At 47.6% G+C, this 19,399-nt stretch overlaps 1 protein-coding gene across 5 annotated transcripts in view; it reads left to right on the top strand.

The window, feature by feature from the left end:
* Positions 1 to 19,399, top strand: part of ZBTB5 (zinc finger and BTB domain containing 5) — a 38,191-nt gene that overhangs the window by 6,425 nt on the left and 12,367 nt on the right. The window contains exon 1 of one of the 5 annotated variants that reach the window (XM_008264813.4): positions 2,326 to 2,559. The exons of 1 other annotated variant lie outside the window; for it this stretch is intronic. The gene's annotated coding sequence lies outside the window, so the exon portion shown is untranslated. Of the gene's footprint in view, positions 1 to 2,325; positions 2,560 to 2,735; positions 2,854 to 3,815; positions 3,896 to 7,145; positions 7,481 to 19,399 lie in introns of those variants that run through there. 3 more of the 5 variants (XM_051843968.2, XM_051844000.2, XM_051843988.2) reach the window with 3 other exon arrangements.

The following is a 19,399-nucleotide window of genomic DNA, read 5'->3' as shown; positions in this document are numbered from 1 at the left end:
CCCACAGCACGGCAATGCCAGCTCCAGATTCTACCAATTTCTATCACCACTGGCAATGAATGAGTGACTGATTATACCCAAACTGTTGCTAACATGGTGTGTTATTATTTATTTTTTCCCATCTGGATGCTTGAAAAATGATACTTTATTGTATTATGTTTTGCATTTCTTTTGCATAAGGTAGATTGAGACTCTTTTCATAGATTCATGAGATATCTGCATGTCCCTTTCTGTGAATTACCTATTTGTATCCTTTGCTCATTTTTTAAAGATTTGTTTATTTGACAGATAGAGGTAGGGAGAAATAGAGAGATCCATCTGCTGGTTCACTTCCCAGATGACACCAACATCCAAGGATGGGCCAGGCTTAAGTCAGGAGCCAGGAGCCTCTTCCAGGTCTTCCACGTGGGTGCAGGGCCCAAGGACTTGGGCCATCTTCCACTGCTTTCCCAGAAGCATTAGCAGGGAGCTGAACTTAGAGTGGAGCAGCTGGGACTAGAACCAGCATCCACATGCCAGCACGTAACCCGTTTAGCCACGACGCCAGCCCATCATCCCAGGATCTTATCAGCGGTGTTACTGGCCCTAACAGCCTCCTGGGGCAGAGCAGGGAAGTCCTCTGAGCTTCCCCCGGGAAGAGGGCTGAACCCCCAGCTAACAGTTACAGAACAAGAGCAGTGACTCCAGGGGTACTTGCTGTTCTATTTTCAGGACTTGTTCCCTCGTTCCACTGCACAAAAATTCATTTTCCTTAAAAAATCATTTTCTCTGGCCCCCTTTACACACATAGGCTAATCCCTTCCTTGCTACCTTAACACTGCTGCTTCCCAGGCACATTAACAAGAAGCTGGATAGGAAGTGGAGTAGCGGGACTCAAACTAAGCTCTCTGATTAGGGATCCGGAGCTCACTACGCCTGCTCCTGTTGTTTTCGGTTTGTGTGTGAATGGATCGAGAGTGATGAAAGCGCCATAACATGCATATATCAATTTGGGGTGCGGCGGGGAGGGGGGCTCTGTGGATCGCACGTGCGCCCCTCCCACCCCGGCCCCGCCTGTGGCTGCAGAGCGACTCCAGGTGGCGGCACCAGGATGGAGCCCTCTCCCCCGCCTGGCTGAGGCGGCACTCGCGCCGCCTTCACCGCCCGCCGCCGGTCCGTCCCGACCACCATCTGACCCAGGTGCTAACGCCACAGACCCCAAGAGCTACACTTCCAACCCGTAGCGTCCGAGGGCGCGGAAGCCGCTGCAAGGCGCTTTGGGCGGTGAACTCGGAAGAGGCACGAGTCCTATTTTTTATTTTTTCCCCGTAAAGGGCTTTCTTCTTTCTTCCACACCGAGCAGGAGGGGCTTCTTCCCCGGGCCCAGCGCCAGGCGTCCTCCCTGGGCGCGCACCTGCGAGGCGGGCGCCGTCCCGGGGCTTGCTTTTTCCTGACGGGGTCCACAAGCCCGCCACCCTCCCACGTCTGGGAAGGTGCTGGGGAGCGCGGCGCTTCCAAGGCCGGCTTTTGGGGCGCTGTGTGGCTGTAACCTCGGTTCTGGAAACCGCCGGCTTACTCGACCCGCGGCACGCAAAGCGGAGTCAGCGCGACTCCTCAGGCGCTGGCGCTCGCGGCGCGCGGCCACCCCGACTGGACGCGGGCCGGGCTCTCTCCTCGCCGCCTCAGATGGACGGTCTTTTTTTTTTAATTCAGTGCTTTTGGTCTAGATTTTAGATTAATTCCATGTAACGGGCTTCTTGGAACTTCATCTTTCTCAACGTCTGAGGGGAGAACCTCTGGGTCGGTGTCAGCGCGGGTTCCGTCCCGGGAAGGCACCACGACCCAGAGGGACCCCCTCGGGTCACACAAATACTGGGCGGCTGGAGGGAGGGCAAACCTGGGACAGCCAATGGCCGGCCGCACCGGCGTGCTTTAGACTCCAGGCAGTCGTGATTCTGATTGGACAAATTAGGCGGACAACGCGATTGTGTCACCCACAACGGATTGTAATTGGCTGCAACATACAGTTGCTTTTCTAAGGTCCAAACCTAGAGCTGCTTAGTAATAAATCCCGCCTCAAAAGGCGTTTGATAACAGTTTTGCGTGTTGTAAGGCAAACGGTGATTGGTCACAGCGTCCACGGATTCCGTCGGTAGTAAACACAACCAGGCTCCCGGGACCGTGGATTGGTCAGTTTTTTAGGGGCCGAGTAAATTCCTCCGGGTTTCGTGAGCCGGCTGGCTACGCTCCCGCCCAGGCCCCGCCCCACCTTTTGCTAATTGGCTGCAGCCGGGTCTGGGAGGAGGTGAAATGGTGCGGGGAGGGCGCTTTTGCATTGCGTCACTTCCGTTTACTGCCGGGCGCCGCTGCTGTGTACTCCGAGTGCGGCGGCGAACCGGCTGAGGGAAGCCGAGGGACGACGACAGGAGGGGTGGGCGGGGGGCGGGCGGGCGGAAGGGGGAGGAAGTTCCATCACGGAGACGCCAGTCTGGACGTTCCCGCCTCCTCCGGCACTGTCGAGTCCGTTAGGAGAAGGGTCGCCTCCTCCGGCGAGGGGAAGGGGGGCGGAGCCCGACTCAGGTGAGTCGCCCCTGTCAGCCAGAGTCGCGAGGGCGCGCCGGGGGCGCGCTCACGTGGAGGCGGTTGAGGGCCGGGGTCGCGCAGGGAGTCGGGGAGCGCGCAGACGGGTACTGGCCACCCCCGCCCCAAGCCTACCCTGTCGTTCTTTCTGAGGGGGCATTGTTACCCTTTGGCTCGGAGGGGCCGGCGGGTGGGAGGCGGGTTCTTCTGCGCAGGCGTCCCCTGTGTCCCGACGCCAGACTGTCTGCCGGCTGGGGCGGGGGCTCGTGCCCCTGCGGATCTCCTGCTGGCGACGTAGGTCCCTTGCGTGGGGTGGGAGAGGCCTCCGGACCGGCCGCCTGGCGGGGTGAAGAGAGGACCTGCTGTCGTGCAGCATGGGGTTGGGTGGCTCCCTTGTCCCCATCCTGGGTTTTCTTGAACGACGAGGTTCCGTTTCACGCGAGCAAGGCCACAGGCGGCGTGGAGTGGGGCGCCGGCGGCGGCCCCTGGCCGGGTGGAGTCAGCGTTTCGGAATGCCCCGACTCGCTCCGAGAGGACTGAAGTGTCTGGTGGGCGCTTGCTGAGCGCTCAGCACTTGCAGGCTTGGTTGCGGGCAGCTGGGTGAGATGCGGAGGTGAGACCGCGGCATCGTCGCTCTGCCTCTGTCTGGAGGACGGACATACTGGTACATAAATACTAGTAGAAGCAGTGCATTAAGGCGCGCGCGCCGGGCGGGGTGGGGGGTTCTTCCCAAATGCTCATTTATTCCCCAGTCAGTCTGCATTGTGGCTCAGTGGAGTGTACTGTAGGAGCGAATTTCTGAGTGCAAACCGAATCCTAAATATTTAGCTTGGAGGCCAGTTTTTCGGTAAGGACCCGGTTTAGTGTTGAGTACTGAGTGCTGGTGAAGGTGGATTAGAGGAAGAAACTTATCGCCTGCAAGAGTTGAAATCGTCTTTCCAAATTATGTGAGTAGCCTTTGCGGTTGGAGTCAGTCAGTGTTCCATTAGGAACTTCAGATAAGGGAACGCTGCGGCTTGGTTGCCACTGGTGATCTGTTGTCCGGGCTTGGACCGCTGTGCCTTAGGTAATCCTGTAAGGTGGGAGGGGGCTCTCCTGGGTTTTGCCGGGGAGCTTGCTGCTGGGTTGCTGAAGTCCTGTGATTGCTGCTGTGAGTGGTTGGCACTAAGCTCCAAGAGGCCGGAAGAGACCGGCTGGGAAAGGAGAAATCATTTTAGAGTAAAGCCCCTTGGCCAAAGGAACACTTTCCAGTCTTGCTGTATTCTTTCTGGAATGCAAGTCTCTGCAAACTTGAGAAGGCTGACCTGGCCACCGCAGCCAGGTGGTAGCCTGCCAGGTGAGATTAACTAGTTGCAGACATGTTCTGGACCCTTGGGTTTTGCTGAATGAAAGAACCAGAATATTTTGAAAAGTACTGAAGTCAGCTTGCTTTCTGGAGTTTCTCCCTTTTTTCTCCTAAAACTTGTGTCAAACATATCTTTTAGTTGGCTGGGATGCTGGCCAGCTGGGTTGTGGTTTATGGATGTGTCAGCAGAATTGTGAAAATGGTAAGATCTGGAGGAAAAGTATTTTATATTGGGGTATTTTCCTAGATTTTAGGGGTCAGTGCTCTCCAAAGAGACTTTGTCACAAGTAGAAGGATCTTTAAAAATCACTTGGATACCAAAATGCATGTGTTTCACGTGTTAGAAACTTACTATGTTGTGTTTGGTGAGGTGGACACAATTTGCTGTAGTGCAGACAGAATCTGCAGTCTGCCTCAGATCCTCCTGGTGTTACCAGGGTTGGGTTGCTCGGGTTCTTGTCTTGGGCAACAAAGAATTCAGATGTGAGAGTGGCACACTAGCAGAGTGAAATGAAGAATGAAGCGAGTACACCTGACAGACCAGGCGGCCATCTCAGGGAAGAACTGAGAGCCCAGTCTGCATTCACACTGCTGTTTTAGTGGATGTTGGGTGTGGGCCTTCCTTCTCCTCGCTCTACACCATTTCTGGAATATTGCTGGGTGGAGGGTTTTCTAGGTGTGGAATCCCTCCCAGAGCTTCATAGTAGTCCCCTTGGTGAAGAGCAGTTGGGATCTCTCTAAACTGCCCCAAGGGATAGGGGCTGGGACCTACCCAACCAGGTTAGTGAACAAAGGCAAGACTTTTAACATGTAAATACCATTTTGCTTCTGAGGCTTGCTTCCTTATTCCATTACACAGAAGTTTCCATTTTTCTTCAGCCTCTCACATACACTTAGGTTCATGTCTACTTAGCTACCTTAACACTTGGACAGGGAAAAAAGAACCCAAGAAATTGATTCCATGTTAACTGTCAACTTTTCTTCTTTTTAAAGATTTATTTTTATTTTCTTGAAAGGCAGAGTTAGAGTTGTCTCATCTGCTGGTTCACTGCCCAGATGGCCACAACAGCTGTGGCTGGGCCAGTCCAGGAGCCAGGAGCTTCATCTGGGTCTCCCACGTGGGTGCAGGGACCCATCTACCACTGCTTTCCCAAGAGCATTTAGCAGGGAGCTTGGTTGGAAGTAGAGCAGCCAGGACTAGAACCAGCGCCCATAGGGATGCCCACACTGCAGGTGGCAGCTTAACTCATTATGCCCCAAGGTGGGGGACAGCTGTCAACTTTTTACTAATTAAATTAATTGTAAATATGTTTCCCCCATGTGAGTTTTAAGCATGAAAGACCTTCAGACAGTTATTAAAATGGATAATGTGCAGGGGCGTGAACCAGTGGATGGAAGACTTCTCTCTCTGCCCCTGCCTTTGTCTCTCTTTCAAATAAATAAGTAAATCTTTAAAAAAATGCATACTGTGAAAAACCTGTGTGTGGATTCTAATTTTTTGCTCCAAAATAAGCATCTTTTACTTCTGTCTTCCAGAAGTACCCTCTGCCAGTTTTCTTTTACCATACTGAACGTTTCTCAAATACGATGATGTCTAGAAGAGCCAGTTTGGAGTAGCAGGTGGGGCAGAGTGTAACACTACACTGCACCTTTTGTCAGAGGGTGCAGGGAACTTGTCATATGCTAAAAGACCAGCTGTTTCTGAGTGAGCTGTTGCTCTTTACAGTTGTTTTCATCATTTTCACCCCCTGAGTGGTGGCTTTTAATCTCAAGATCGAGTTTTAGGGTATGATTTTCATTTCAGAAAATTTTGATTTAATCTACTTGACAGCTCAGACAAGAAATTGTGTTGGAGTACTGACTTTTATGTTATAGTAGATGTAGAGGCTTAGTATCCAAGATTATTTTATCTGTACTTTCCCTACTCTTCTAACGTATTTAGATTATTTAAGGTTCCAGTATTTCCTTGATTCTGAAACACGTTTTGTTTACATTTTACTTACCTTCAAGACAGGATGCAGTAAATAAGCATGAACTGTGCCCTGGTGGGCAGAACTTTTTTCTTTCCTAGTGTTACATGAAATAGTGCATTTTACAAACCCTGGCATCTTAGATTTAATGGAATTTAGTATAATTAAAAATACTTATGTACCCAGTTAATTCATTGTAATTGTAACCCTTGAATTTTCAAAATTTGCTCTTGTGCTGTGCTCTGGAGAAAGTTTGTCACTCTAAGGAAGCCTGTTGGAGATTTTCTTTATATAGGTGAAAACTAAGAAATATTTCTTTTATAAACTTTAAAGGATGATTAAATGGTGGGTCTGTCTTTCAGAAATTATACCAGGTAGTCTTTTGGTTTGTGCAGGTGTTAGTGTAGGTTTACAAGCGCTGTATTTCTAACTTCTTAAATTTAAAATGGTTCCGGTGAGTTGTCTCCCCTTTTTTTTTCTGTACATTATTTTGTTAACATGGTGTAATTGATTTTTCAGTGCATCTTAATCAATCAATTGTAATTTAAAATCCAGTCAACCATCTTCCTCTAGAAATGCAAGGGTTATACATTTGTAGTGCTGATTTAGTCTCTGCTGCAAAGGGGATTTGAGGAAGGAGGGCAGGGAGAAGAAAACCAAGTGTTTTAGGGTTCAGTTGTGAATGGAACCCAAAAATGCTACAAAAATTGAAACACTTTTTTTTTTTTTAATAGACCTTGAAAAGCAACTCAGCAGGTCAATAGCAGGGGCAGTGGGAGGTGGGAGGAGAAGATAGCTCCTCCTGCATCAGACAGGTCTGCTGGCAGTGAGGAAGGTTTGGAAGGGTGGTCTTTGGTGGCAGTAGCAGCGAGGAGGGATTTGAGTAAAGGGGAGAAGGGAAGACTTTGCTAGTTTTTCCTCCTTTTTCTTCACAGTGTTCACTCTTGACCATGACCCTGCTATTCAGCTCCGTCCCTGTAGTCCCTATTGCAAGGTGTCCGCCGTGTAACAAATCTTCCCAGGCAGATGAATAAATTAATTCACAGGCTTTTATTGGGGTTCCGTTCCCGGGCGAGGTTTCCCGGTCCCAACAGATTGGGGCCGGGGAAGTCACACGTCAGAGATTGGGAGTGCTCCTTTTATAGATTCAGGGCATGGGGGTTAAAGGTTGAGGTGGGTCTGATCCTCATTGGTTGACCTTTAGGCAACTGCAGGGACCTTGACAAGGATTTTTTTTTTTTTTTTTTACTTTTTTTTTTTCTTTTTGACAGGCAGAGTGCACAGTGAGAGAGACAGAGAAAAAGGTCTTCCTTTGCCGTTGGTTCACCCTCCAACAGCCGACGCGGCTGGCGCACCGCGCTGATCCGATGGCAGGAGCCAGGTGCTTCTCCTGGTCTCCCATGGGGTGCAGGGCCCAAGTACTTGGGCCATCCTCCACTGCACTCCCTGGCCACAGCAGAGAGCTGGCCTGGAAGAGGGGCAACCGGGACAGAATCCGGCGCCCCGACTGGGACTAGAACCCGGTGTGCTGGCACCGCAAGGCGGAGGATTAGCCTAGTGAGCCGCGGCACCTGCCGACAAGGACTTTTCTTCCCCGCAAGTACAGGTAGGAACTTTCCATTCCCGGAAGTATAGGCCTTCCTTCCATGCAGATCCCAAAGCTACCACCTATACTGCCAGTCCTCTAGTCCTTATTACTAGTCCTCATTCCTGACTACATACTATCTCTTCTCTGAATGTCCTGTAGTCAGCCACCTGGCCCATAGCTTGTTGGGGTTGCTCCAGTTACAGCAAAATGAGGTGTCATTAGGGAGTATATCTCTTCTTCACTAACTGTTTGAATGAGGTAATGCTGGGAATGATGTGTATAAGGTACCTGGCTTAGTAGTGTTCAGCCCTTTTATCTGCTCCTTCGTTCCCGGACTGGTGGAAGCACAGCAGGAAGTGCTGTGGCAGTGTTGCTGACACTGTGCAGGTACCTTTACCAGTTTGCTGCCCTAGGACCAGGTTAAAGAGATACTCTTGGGGGTGATCCTGGAAGGTGATGTTGTTGCTGGGAAACTGCTAAGAGCTTTATTCCATAAACTTAAAGTAGCACAACATATGTACAAGCTGAAGGTTGCCTGTATACTTAGTCTTATTTATGCTGTAATTTTGAAGAATGAAATTCCACATATGACTTTTTTCCACATAAACTAAATATCCATTAAAAGTAATAAATCCATTATATTTGAACACAAACAGCATTTTATAAAAACTATCCCTAAAAAATCTTTAGTGAGTGTTGCCCCGGGGCACTTGGCAGCCTGGGAAAGCCTGTAAACTAAGGGCTAGACAGTCTCCCCACCTGTGCCCAGAAATGCAGATTACCTGGCTAGGAAAAGCCTGTTGGACCACAGGAAAACTCCCTGTACCTAGGAAGGGACCTTAGATTCTACACATAGTGCAGTAACAGTACTTAGTCTCTGTTACTGTCTGCCCACTGCTGTTTGCAGCATGTTTCATGAATCTAACTCTGCTCACTCTGACGGCTCTGCTGAATTTTCACCACTTGTGATGCTGGCCTCAATAGGTCACTTCCTGCAAGGTCTTGGTGGCCCATATGGAACTTCTCAGACCACTGGGAGCCAACTTGGGATGAGTGGCTGCAGAGCATCCAGGCAAATCCACATGTGCCATAGGCCCCCTGTCACTCTCAGCCCTTCCTTCTCCCCTACCCCTCATCCTCAGGGATAGCTCCCCTGTGCAGGGGCAACTGACAGTTCCTGGCCAGGGTAACTCCCTGGTGAAATCAGAAGGGCCTGAGGGGTAAGAACTGCACTTCTCTCTATTCCATCAATAGCCTGTCTTTGTCCTTTTCAAAGTTTGCATTGACTACTCCAGTGAACTCTTTTCCCTTAAGATTTTTAAAATTTATCTTATTTGAAAGGCATAATTCGATACGGAGAGCCAGAGAGATCTAGAGATCTTCCATCTGCTGATTCATTCCCCGTATGACTGCAAACAGCTAGACCTAGGCTAGGCCAAAGGAAGCCAGGAGCAGCCAGGAACTCCATCTGGGTCTCCCATGTGAGTGGCAGGGATCCAAGTACTTGGACCATCATCTGCTGCCTTCCCAGGTGCCTTACCAGGAAATGGGATTTGAAGCAGAGCTGCTGGGAAGTGGCACTTGGATATGGGCTGGATACAGGATGCCAGCATTGGAAATAGCAGGTTTTAACCCACTGCACCACAGTGCCAGCCCCTTTTGTAAATTCTTTCATCATCTGTGCCGTCAGCCTCAATCATGTCCTGTGGCAGTGAAGAATAACTTTTTTGTGGGGGGTGAGGGAGTTGCCTTTTTTTTTTTTTTAACAGTTTTAGATTTATAGAAAAATTGTAAAGACAGTACAGAGTTCCCACATACCCATACCCAGTTTCCCTATTGTTAACATCTTAAATTACTGTGGTATATTAAAATTAACCATTGGTACATTAACTCAAGCTCATTCTTTGTTCAGATTTGCTTAGTTTTAACCTAATGTCCTTTTTCTGTTCCAAGATCCCATCTGGGATAGCACATTACTTTGAGTCATGTTGTCTCCTTAAATTTCTCTGGGTTGTGACAGTTTCTCATAAGACAGTACTGTTCAGATAATTTGTAGAATGTCCCTCAGTTGGGATTGGTGTGTTGTTTTTCTCATGATTAGACTGGGTTTATGGGATTTTGGGGTGGGGTGAAGGGAAACAGAAGGATAAACTGCCATTCTGATGATACACCATTGATATTATGCATAGTCATATGTATATTATCAATCGGAATAACTTACTACGCCTGATGTTGACCTTGGTCACCTGGTTGAGATAACATTTGTCAGATTTCTCCACTCTAAAGTTACTTTTTCCCTTCCCTTTCCTTACTGAACTCTGGAAAGAAGTCGTCATGTATGGCCCACAGTTAAGGGGGGGAGGGAGATTGTGCCTCTACCTCCTTGAGGTCATAGTATCTGCATAAATTATTTGGAATGCCTCTGCATGGGAGATTTCTCTCTTTTCTGTTCATTTGTTTAATCATTTATTTGTATCGCTATAGACCAATGGATGTTTATTTTATTATTTGGATTGTAATTCAAAACTACTTTTTGTTCACATTGTTCCACTTTTAGTCATTGGCCAGCCTGTCTTCTGTTGGCTCCTGCGTCCCTTTCATATATTGCTATTTTCTTTTTTCTTTCATTTATTTGACAGAGTTATAGACAGACAGAGAGAAAGGTCTTCCTTCCATTGGTTCACTCCCCAAATGGCCGCTACGGCTGGCGCTGCGCTAATCTGAAGCCAGGATCCAGGTGCTTCTCCTGGTCTCCATGCGGGTGCAGGGCCCAAGCAATTGGGCCATCCTCCACTGCCCTCCCGGGCCACAGCAGAGAGCTGGATTGGAAGAGGAACAACTGGGACTAGTACCCAGCGCCCATATGGGATGCTGGCGCCGCAGGCAGAGGATTAACCAAGTGAGCCACAGCATCAGCCCCTCATATATTGCCATTTTCATCTTTGTGTTAAGTACTTCCTTACTTTTGCCTGCCCCAGTCCTAGAATCAGCTTTTCCCCCAGGAGCCCTCAGCTCCTTTCATTGGAGGATGTTATTTGTAACCCAGGTGTGGGCACTAGGAGTGCTCAGAGTTGCATTGTTTTGTTTTTTGTTTTTTGTTTTGACAGGCAGAGTGGACAGTGAGAGAGACAGAGAGAAAGGTCTTCCTTTTCCGTTGGTTTACCTCCCAATGGCCACTGCAGCCAGCACACCACGCTGATCCAAAGCCAGGAGCCAGGTGCCTCTCCTGGTCTCCCATGCGGGTGCAGGGCCCAAGCACTTGGGCCATCCTCCACTGCACTCCCAGGCCACAGCAGAGAGCTGGACTGGAAGAGGAGCAACCGGGACAAAATCCAGTGCCCCAACTGGGACTAGAACCCTGGGGTGCTGGCGGAGGATTAGCCTGGTGAGCCGCAGAGCCAGCAGCATTGTTATTTGAGAACCTCTTTAATGTCTTTAATTTAATAGAAGACAGCTGGATTCTTATACTTGCTCCTGCATTCATTAAGTTGCAATATACTGTATTGATTGAAATACACCAACAAAAATGCAGCATCACACAGATACATAGTTGGAAAAGGAAGGAATATTTTAATAACCAGATAATTTTGGCTATTCTCTGATATGTTACCAAAACTCTACAGGTGGTATTTTCTTCAAATGATTAGTTGCCATGTGGAATCTGAAATTGTATCAATAAACTTTTCATATTTTTTGACATTATATCAGTTTGTACTTTGGTTGAATTTTTTTTAATTCTTTTTAACTCATATGGTATTTTATAACATTGTTACATGGTCCTTTGGAAAGTACTGAGTCACTGAACTATGAAGATAAAAATGTCATATTTATTTATTTATTACAAATTTATTTGAAAGACAGAGTTACAGAGAGAGAGAGTTTTCTGTCCGCTGGTTCACTCCACAAATGACCGCAAGCTGAGCTGATCTGGAGTCGAGCCAGGAGATTCTTCTGGGTCTCCCATGCGGGTGCAGGCACCCAAGGACTTGGGCCATCTTCTGCTTTCCCAGGCCTTAGCAGCTAGATCAGAAGTGGAACAGCTGGGATTTGAACCAGCCCCTATATGGATGTTGGAGCTATAACCCACTGTGCCATAGCACCAGCCCCCATATTTATTATACTAAATATCACCAGTGATCTTATCAGAAGTCTGTGAGCATTGGGAAACTCACAGGAACAAATATATATTATCCAAAATTCTGATTTTCACCAGAAAACTCTAATTTTATTATTGGCAACAAGTACTTCAGTTGGTTTCTTTAAAATGCAAGCTCATTTCATTCATTTTCAAGAAAATGTCTGCCAATCACCCAGATGTAAGCAGCCATGGAGAAGTGGGCATTTGGTGCAGAGGTTGAGACAGCACTCGGGACAGCCACGTCCCATCTTAAAGTGTCTGAATTCCAGCCTGGGCTCTGTTTCCATTTCCAGCTTTCTACTAATATGCACCCTGGGAGGAAGGAAGTATTGAGTGAAGTGCTTGGGGCCCTGATACACATAGGAGACCAAAATTGAGTTCCTGACTCCTGGCTTCAGCTGGCCCAGCCCCAGCTGTTTTGAGCAATTGGGGAGTGAACCAGCAGGTGGAAGATCTCTTTTTTCTCTGTTTCTACTTCTCTTTCAAATAAATGAAAATAAATTAAAAATTTAAAACAATAAATAAATAGCCACCTATTGTCATTCATTCTTACGAGTAAAATTGGTGTGCACATGTGCTTTTCCTAGAGGCAATATCACAAGGGTATTTCAAAAAGTTGGTGGAAAATGGAATTAGGACACGTTTATTTTTTTTAATAGAAATTCATCTTAAAAAAAGATTTATTTCTTTGAAAAGCAGAGTGGCCAAGACAGAAAGATCTTCCATCTGCTGGTTCACTCCCCATGTGGCTGCAACAGCTGAGTTTGGACCAGGCGGAAGCTGGGAGCCCGGAACTCCATCCAAGTCTCCCATGTGGGTGGCAGGGACTCAAATGCTTGGGCCATTCTTGCCAGGCACATTAAGAGCAGAGCATCCAGACCCAAACCTGTGCTCCAGTATGAGATGCTAGCATCACAAACAGCAGCCTAGTCCATCCTACCACAGTGTCAGCCCCAGTACGTTTATTTTGATATAAAAATTTTTTGAAATCCTGTTTTTAGTTTTTTTGTTTTTGCAATATGCATTTTCCATGGATGTATGGAAGTACCCTCATGTTTCAGTTTGCAGCACAATTACCTCAGGGGTACATGCCATTTCATCATGTATATTAAAAGATACTCTTGGCCGGCACCGCAGCTCACTAGGCTAATCCTCCGCCTGCGGCGCCAGCACCCCAGGTTCTAGTCCCAGTTGGGGCACCAGATTCTGTCCCGGTTGCTCCTCTTCCAGTCCAGCTCTCTGCTGTGGCCCAGGAGTGCAGTGGAGGATGGCCCAAGTCCTTGGGCCCTGTACCTGCATAGGAGACCAGAAGCACCTGGCTCCTGGCTTTGGATTGGTGCAGTGCACCGGCCGTAGAGGCCATTTGGGGGGTGAACCAACGGAAGGAAGACCTTTCTCTCTGTCTGTCTCTCACTGTCTAACTCTGCCTGTCCAAAAAAAAAAAAAAGAGATACTCTTAAATAAAAAAAAAAAAAGAAAGATACTTAGGCTGGCAGGGCACTTCAATAGGCTAATCCTCCGCCTGTGGCGCCGGCACACCGGGTTCTAGTCCTGTTCGGGGTGCCGGATTCTGTCCCGGTTGCTCCTCTTCCTTTCCAGCTTCCTGCTGTGGCCCAGGAGTGCAGTGGAGGATGGCCCAAGTCCTTGGGCCCTGCACCCATATGGGAGACCGGGAGAGGCACCTGGCTCCTGATTTCAGATCAGCGCGGTGCGCTGACCGCAGCGCACCGGCCACAGTGGCCACTGGGGGGTGAACCAATGGAAAAAGGAAGACCCTTCTCTCTCTGTCTCTGTCCACTCTGCCTGTAAAAAAAAAAAAAAAACAAAAAAAAAACAACAACTTAAGAGTTGAGATGTGGGGCCGTTGCTGTGGCGCAGCAGATTAAAGCCCTGGCCTGAAGCGCCAGCATCCCATGTGGGTGCCGGTTCTATTCCCAGCTGCTCCTCTTCCAATCCAGCTCTCTGCTGTGGCCTGGGAAAGCAGTAGAAGATGGCCCAAGTCCTTGGGCCCCTGCACCCATGTGGGAGACCCGGAAGAGGCTCCTGGGGCCTGGCTTTGGATCAGCGTAGCTCTGGTCATTGTGGCCATCTAGGGAGTGAACCAGTAGACAGAGGACCTTTCTCTCTATCTCTACCTCTCTCTGTAATTTCAAATAAATAAAATAAATATTTTTTTTTTAAAAAAGAGACATAAAAACAGTGTAAGGAAGGGGAGGTGAGATCTGACCAGGTTGTTCCTCTTACCCATTCTGGTTCTGCCTAGTTCAAGCATAGGTGTCTACCCTTTCCACCAATTCTGTAATGAAGCCAGTAGTCTTTCAGTAAATTACTATCATCCTTAACTAAGATCAGCTAGTGTTGGCTGCTACCAAGAAACCTGGCTAATAACCCTGTTAAAAATTTAAAGAAGAAAAAAAGAAAAAATATTTTTATGACCATTATCTGAAAAGTGATGATAGTGTTTAGTTGAAAATTATGTGCCTCCTGTTTAACTTTTCTGATGAAGTGTGTTAATTATTAACATTAGTTAAGAAGCAATCACTATGCAGTGCCTACCTCTCTAGACCTTCCTGCTTTACAACCAAGCTGCATAGGTTGCTTCCCATCCCTCAACCCCTTCCCAACATTTACTTGCCTCTATCTAGAATGTGCTTTACATCTGTTTGTCAAAATCCAAACCACCCCAGCTCTATTGTTCATGTTACCATGAAACTAGAAATGACTTGTCTTTTTTTTTTAAGATTTATTTGAAATTCAGATTTATTTGAAAGTGAGACTTACACAGAGGAGAGGCAGAGAGAGAGAGGTCTTGTATCCGCTGGTTCACTCCCCAGATGGCTGCAATGGCCGGAGCCATGCTGATCTGAAGCCAGGGGCTTCCTCCAGATCTTCCCATGTGGGTGCAGGGCCCAAGGACTTGCGCCATCTTCTACTGCTTTCCCAGGCCACAGCAGAGAGCTGGATCGGAAGTGGAGCACTGGGGTCTCAACCTGGCGCCCTATCGTGTGGGATGCCGGCACTGTAGGCAGCAGCTTTACCTCCGGCACCACAGTTCTGGCCCCCTCCTTTTTTTTTTTTAAGATTTATTTGGATGACAGAGTTACAGAGAGGCAGAGGCAGAGAGACAGAGAAAGGTCTTTCATCCACTGGTTCATTCCCCAGATGGCTGCAACGGCCAGAGCTGCACCGATCTGAAGCCAGGAGCTTCTGGATCTCCCACGTGAGTGCAAGTGCCCAAGCACTTGGGCCATCTTCTACTGCTTTCCCAGGCCATAGCAAACAGCTGGATCGGAAGTGGAGCAGCTGGAACTCGAACCGATGCCCATATAGGATGCTGGCACTGCAGGCAGCAGCTTTAACTGCTACACCACAGCACCAGCCCCAACTTTTGTCTTCTTTGAACACTGATTACACTTCCTTCTACACGGCTTAGTGCTTTCTGCTTATGACTAGATTATTTATGTCTTACTTTCATTGATCGCCTGTAATTGGCAGTACTGTGTTCCACAGCACTTAACCCTGAATAAAGTGTGCACTTCCAGCCATTATAGGAATGCACTCGTGTGCCAAATTCACAAGTATGTTAACAGGCTGTTGAGGCATCTGGGGCCGTATGGCTCCTCCACTACATAAGCCCTTGGTGGGTTAGCTATGTCTTCATGCAGCTGTCAACGTAATTCAGCGAAGCAGCCACCTCTTGCCCTCATTTTAGAGTTGTCACTGTTCATCTTCAATCAGTTGGGGAACTAGAAAAACTTGAATTTTGTTTTTATTTAAAACAGAAGACTGAGGGCTTGAGGGGACTTTCCTGTGAGAAAATCTTTTCTTACCCAGACTTTGATCTTTATTTTGGATATTCTGAGACTTTTTCTTCCTGGGTTTTGGTTGATCTTAGAGTTAGTTCAGATTCTCAAAAGTGATTGTTGGGTAACGTGGTATTACATTTTATCTATATACAGCTGAATTTCATTCAACAGATAATTTGATGAATTGTATATCAGGCATCATGAGAGAGAGAAGTAGATAGAAAGTAAGCAAGCTGTTTTAGTAGAAAAAAACATTTTGGGGGCTGGCCCCATGGCACTGCACTTAAAGCCACCACCTGTATATGGGCACTGGTTCAAGGCCTGGCTGCTCCTCTTCTGATCCAGCTCTGTGCTATGGCCTAGGAAAGCAGTACAAGATAGCCCAAATTCTTGGGCCCCTGCACCAGGGTGGGAGACCCAGAGGAAGCTCCCGGCTTCGGATTAGCTCAGTTCCAGTTGCAGCTATTTGGGGAGTGAACCAGTGGATGGAAGACACGTATCTCTCTCTCTGCCTCTCTATAATTCTGCCTTTCAAATAAATAAATAAGTCTTAAAAAAAGAATAAAGCATTTTGAATTTGCACTAGAAACTTTAGTGGGATACTACCTTTTCTTTTTTTAAAAGATTTATTTATTTGAAAGGCACAGAGTTTTGATTGATTGATTCACTCCCCATTGACCACAAAAGCTGAGATTGGGCCAGGCTGAAGCCAGAAGCCAGGAACTGCATCCTGGTCTCCTACATGGGTGGCAGAAAGTCAAGTACCTGAGCCATCGTCTGCTGCCTCCCAGGTACATCAGCAGGGAGCTGGGTTGAAAGTGAAGTAACCGGGACTTGATACGGGATGTGGGCATTCCAGGAGGCAGCGTAACCAACTGTGCCGCAATGCCTGTCCCGTAGAACCTGAGAACTCTTTTTTTTTTTTTTTTTTTTTTAAGATTTACTTATTTCTTTGAAAGAGCACTAGCTTCTATCTGCCAGTTCATTTCCCAAATTGCTGCAGTGGCCAGGGCTGAGTCAGGATCCAGGAGCCTCTTCTGGGTCTCCCATGTAGATGGCATGGCCCCAAACACTTCGGCCATCCTCTGCTTCCTTTCGCATGCAGGCCATTAGCAGAGTGCTGGATGGGAAGTGGACCAGCCAAGACCCAAACCAGCGCCTCTGTGGGATGCTGGTGTTGCAAGTGATGGCCTTACCTGCATTGTCACAGTGCCAGCTCTTTGTAAAACCTTTTTTAAAAACTCTGTTCCCTTAGAACAGCCTGACAGAGTGCCTGTGGCTGAGTATCACATCAAGAGTACCAGAAAGCATCTCAGTGTAAGTCAGAGAGTCCTTAATTAAACACAATAAAGTTCACTCAAGCTTTAAGGAGAGATATGTTTGAGATTATAGTATGTTAGTTCACAAAATCTCCAGGAAGGTGAGAAAGCCACACTCGGGTGCCCCAGAGCTGGAAAGAATAAGGACCACATGGTGTAACCTCTGTAGAGAAATCATACTGCTACTGCCACCTCCACCACATGCTGCTTTGCACAGATCCTGCTCTAGACTAGCTACTTAGAAAAGGAACTGCTGGGGGCTAGCGCTGTGGCGCAGCAGGTTAATGCCCTGACCTGAAGCGCCGGCATCCCATATGGGTGCCATTATGAGACCCAGCTGCTTCACTTCCAATCCAGCTCTCTGCTATGGCCTGGGAAAGCAGTGGAAGATGGCCCAAGTGCTTGGGCCCCTGCACCCGCGTGGGAGAACTGGAAGAAGCTTCTGGCTCCTGGCTTCGGTTGGTGCAGCTCTGGCCGTTGCGACCAGTTGGGGAGTGAACCAGTGGATGGAAGACCTCTCTCTCTGTCTCTACCTCTCTCTGTAACTTTGTCTTTCAAATAAATAAAATAAATCTTAAAAAAACGTTAATTGGCCAGTTTTCTGGCTAAGATTAGCTTTGATTTTAGTGAGTTTGATTTCCATTGCCAATCCAAAAGATCCTAAGGGAAGTGATTAAATTGGGGTGAAAGAAGGTCACAGTTAAGGAAAGATTATTTTGGAGTATCTCCAAATGGATACTTGCACATAGTTTCTCCAGATTTCTCTTTTTTTAAGATTTTTTTTTTTTTTTGAAAGGCAGCATTACAGAGAGGGAGAGACAGAGATCTTCCATCTACTGTTTTACTCCCCAAATGGCCACAACAATCGGGGCCCAAAGCCAGGAGCCTGTAACTCCATGTAGGTCTCCCACAGGGTTGGCAGGGGCCCAAGTACTTGAGCCATCTGCTTTCCCAGGCACATTAGCAGCGAGCTAATGGAAGTGGAGCAGCCAGGACTTGAACCCACGTCCATGTGGGATGTGGGTGTTACAGGCTTAATTAACATGGCAGATATTTACGGCCCAAAGTCATAAATTAATGTTACTAACCCAATTATAGTATTTAGAAGACAGGCCCTGTGAGAAGTCCATAGGTCATTGTGGGTAGTGAGTGCTCTTAGTTCTCCCAAGAGAGATTGTTATAAAGGCCCGAGTTTGGAGCCAGCTTCGTGGCTTTGAGGGTTAAGCTGTCACCAGTGACACCAGCATCCCATATGGGCCCCAGTTTGAGTCCCTGCAACTCAACTTTACTTCTGTCCAGCTCCCTGCTGTTGCACCTGAAAAAGCAGCAGAAGGTGACCCAAGTGCTTGGGTCCCTGCCACCCACTTGGAGACCCAGATAAAGCTGCTAGCTTTGGCTTGGCCCAACTCTGGCTGTTTCAGCCATTTGGGGAATGAACCAGCAGATGGAAGGTTTCTTTCTCTCTCTCTCAACTCTACCTTTCAAATAAAGAAAGAAATCTTTTTAGAAGGGGGCTGGGGTGGGTAGCACTGTAGTACAGCAGGTTAAGCTGTGGCCTGCAGAGCCAACATACCATATGGGCACTGGTTTGAGTCACAGCTGCTCCATTGCCACTCCAGTTCCCTGCTAATGCACCTGGGAAAGCAGTAGAAGATTGCCCAAGTCCCTGCGCCCCTGCCACCTACATGGGAGACCTGGATGAAGCTCCTGGCTTAAGCCTGGCACAGCCCTGGCCATTGTAGCTATTTGGGGACTGAACCAGCAGATGGAAGATCGATCTCTCTCTCTCTCACTCACTCACTCTGCCTTTCACATATGTAAATAAATCTTAAAAAAAAATTTTAAAACATGGAAAAAGTGGAATCAAAAGACAGATACATTAAAAAAAAAAAAAAAAAAAGCCCTGAGTCAGGACGGGCCCCTCCCTCTGCTTCCTGGCTCACCATGTGATCCATCTTGTGCACAGCTTCGTGTTCTGCCATTATTGCCCTCATCAGAGGCCAAATCAGGGCTACCCAACCTTAACCGCTAAAACTGAGCTGAATATACATTTTCTTTTTATGAAGTTAGCTTATCTCAGGTATTTCATTGTTGTAACAAAAAAAAAATGACTAATACAGGGATCTAGTGTGGAGCTGAGAATCTCTAGACTGATGGAAAGTAGAAAGATTGCATGCACTGTTAAGCTGTCTTCTAGTATTTGAACCTCTCTTTTTTTGGGGGGGGTCATTTTTAAACTTTAAAATATTTATTTTGATCCACTTGAAAGAGAGAAAGGTATCTTCCATCTGCTGGTTCACTATTCAGATGCCAACAACAGCCAAGACTGGGCCAGGCTGAAGCCAAGACTCCAACTGAGTCTCCCATATGGGTGGCAGGGCCCCCACGCACTTGAGCCATCACCAGCTGCATCCCAGGATGTATTAGCAAGAAGCTGGATCAGAAATGGAGTAGTGGAGACTTGAATTAGGCACTCTGACATGAGATACAGACATCCCAAGTGACGACTTAACCGCTGCCCCACTGGGATCATTTTAACCCCCTCAGTAGCCTCTTCTCATAGATCTGTGGGCCATGGGAAATTTCCTCAAAGTGGTGCTTCTGGAACCACAATCTCTGTGCTCTGAAGCTTTTTCTATGGAAAGTAGGGATTGCACATTGAGTTTGACATTTT

The sequence above is a fragment of the Oryctolagus cuniculus genome, chromosome 1 (genome assembly GCF_964237555.1).
Source record: "Oryctolagus cuniculus chromosome 1, mOryCun1.1, whole genome shotgun sequence".
NCBI lineage: Eukaryota > Metazoa > Chordata > Mammalia > Lagomorpha > Leporidae > Oryctolagus > Oryctolagus cuniculus.
The sequence above is the reverse complement of the archived record's forward strand: the minus strand, read 5'-3'. Positions and strand labels throughout refer to the sequence as shown.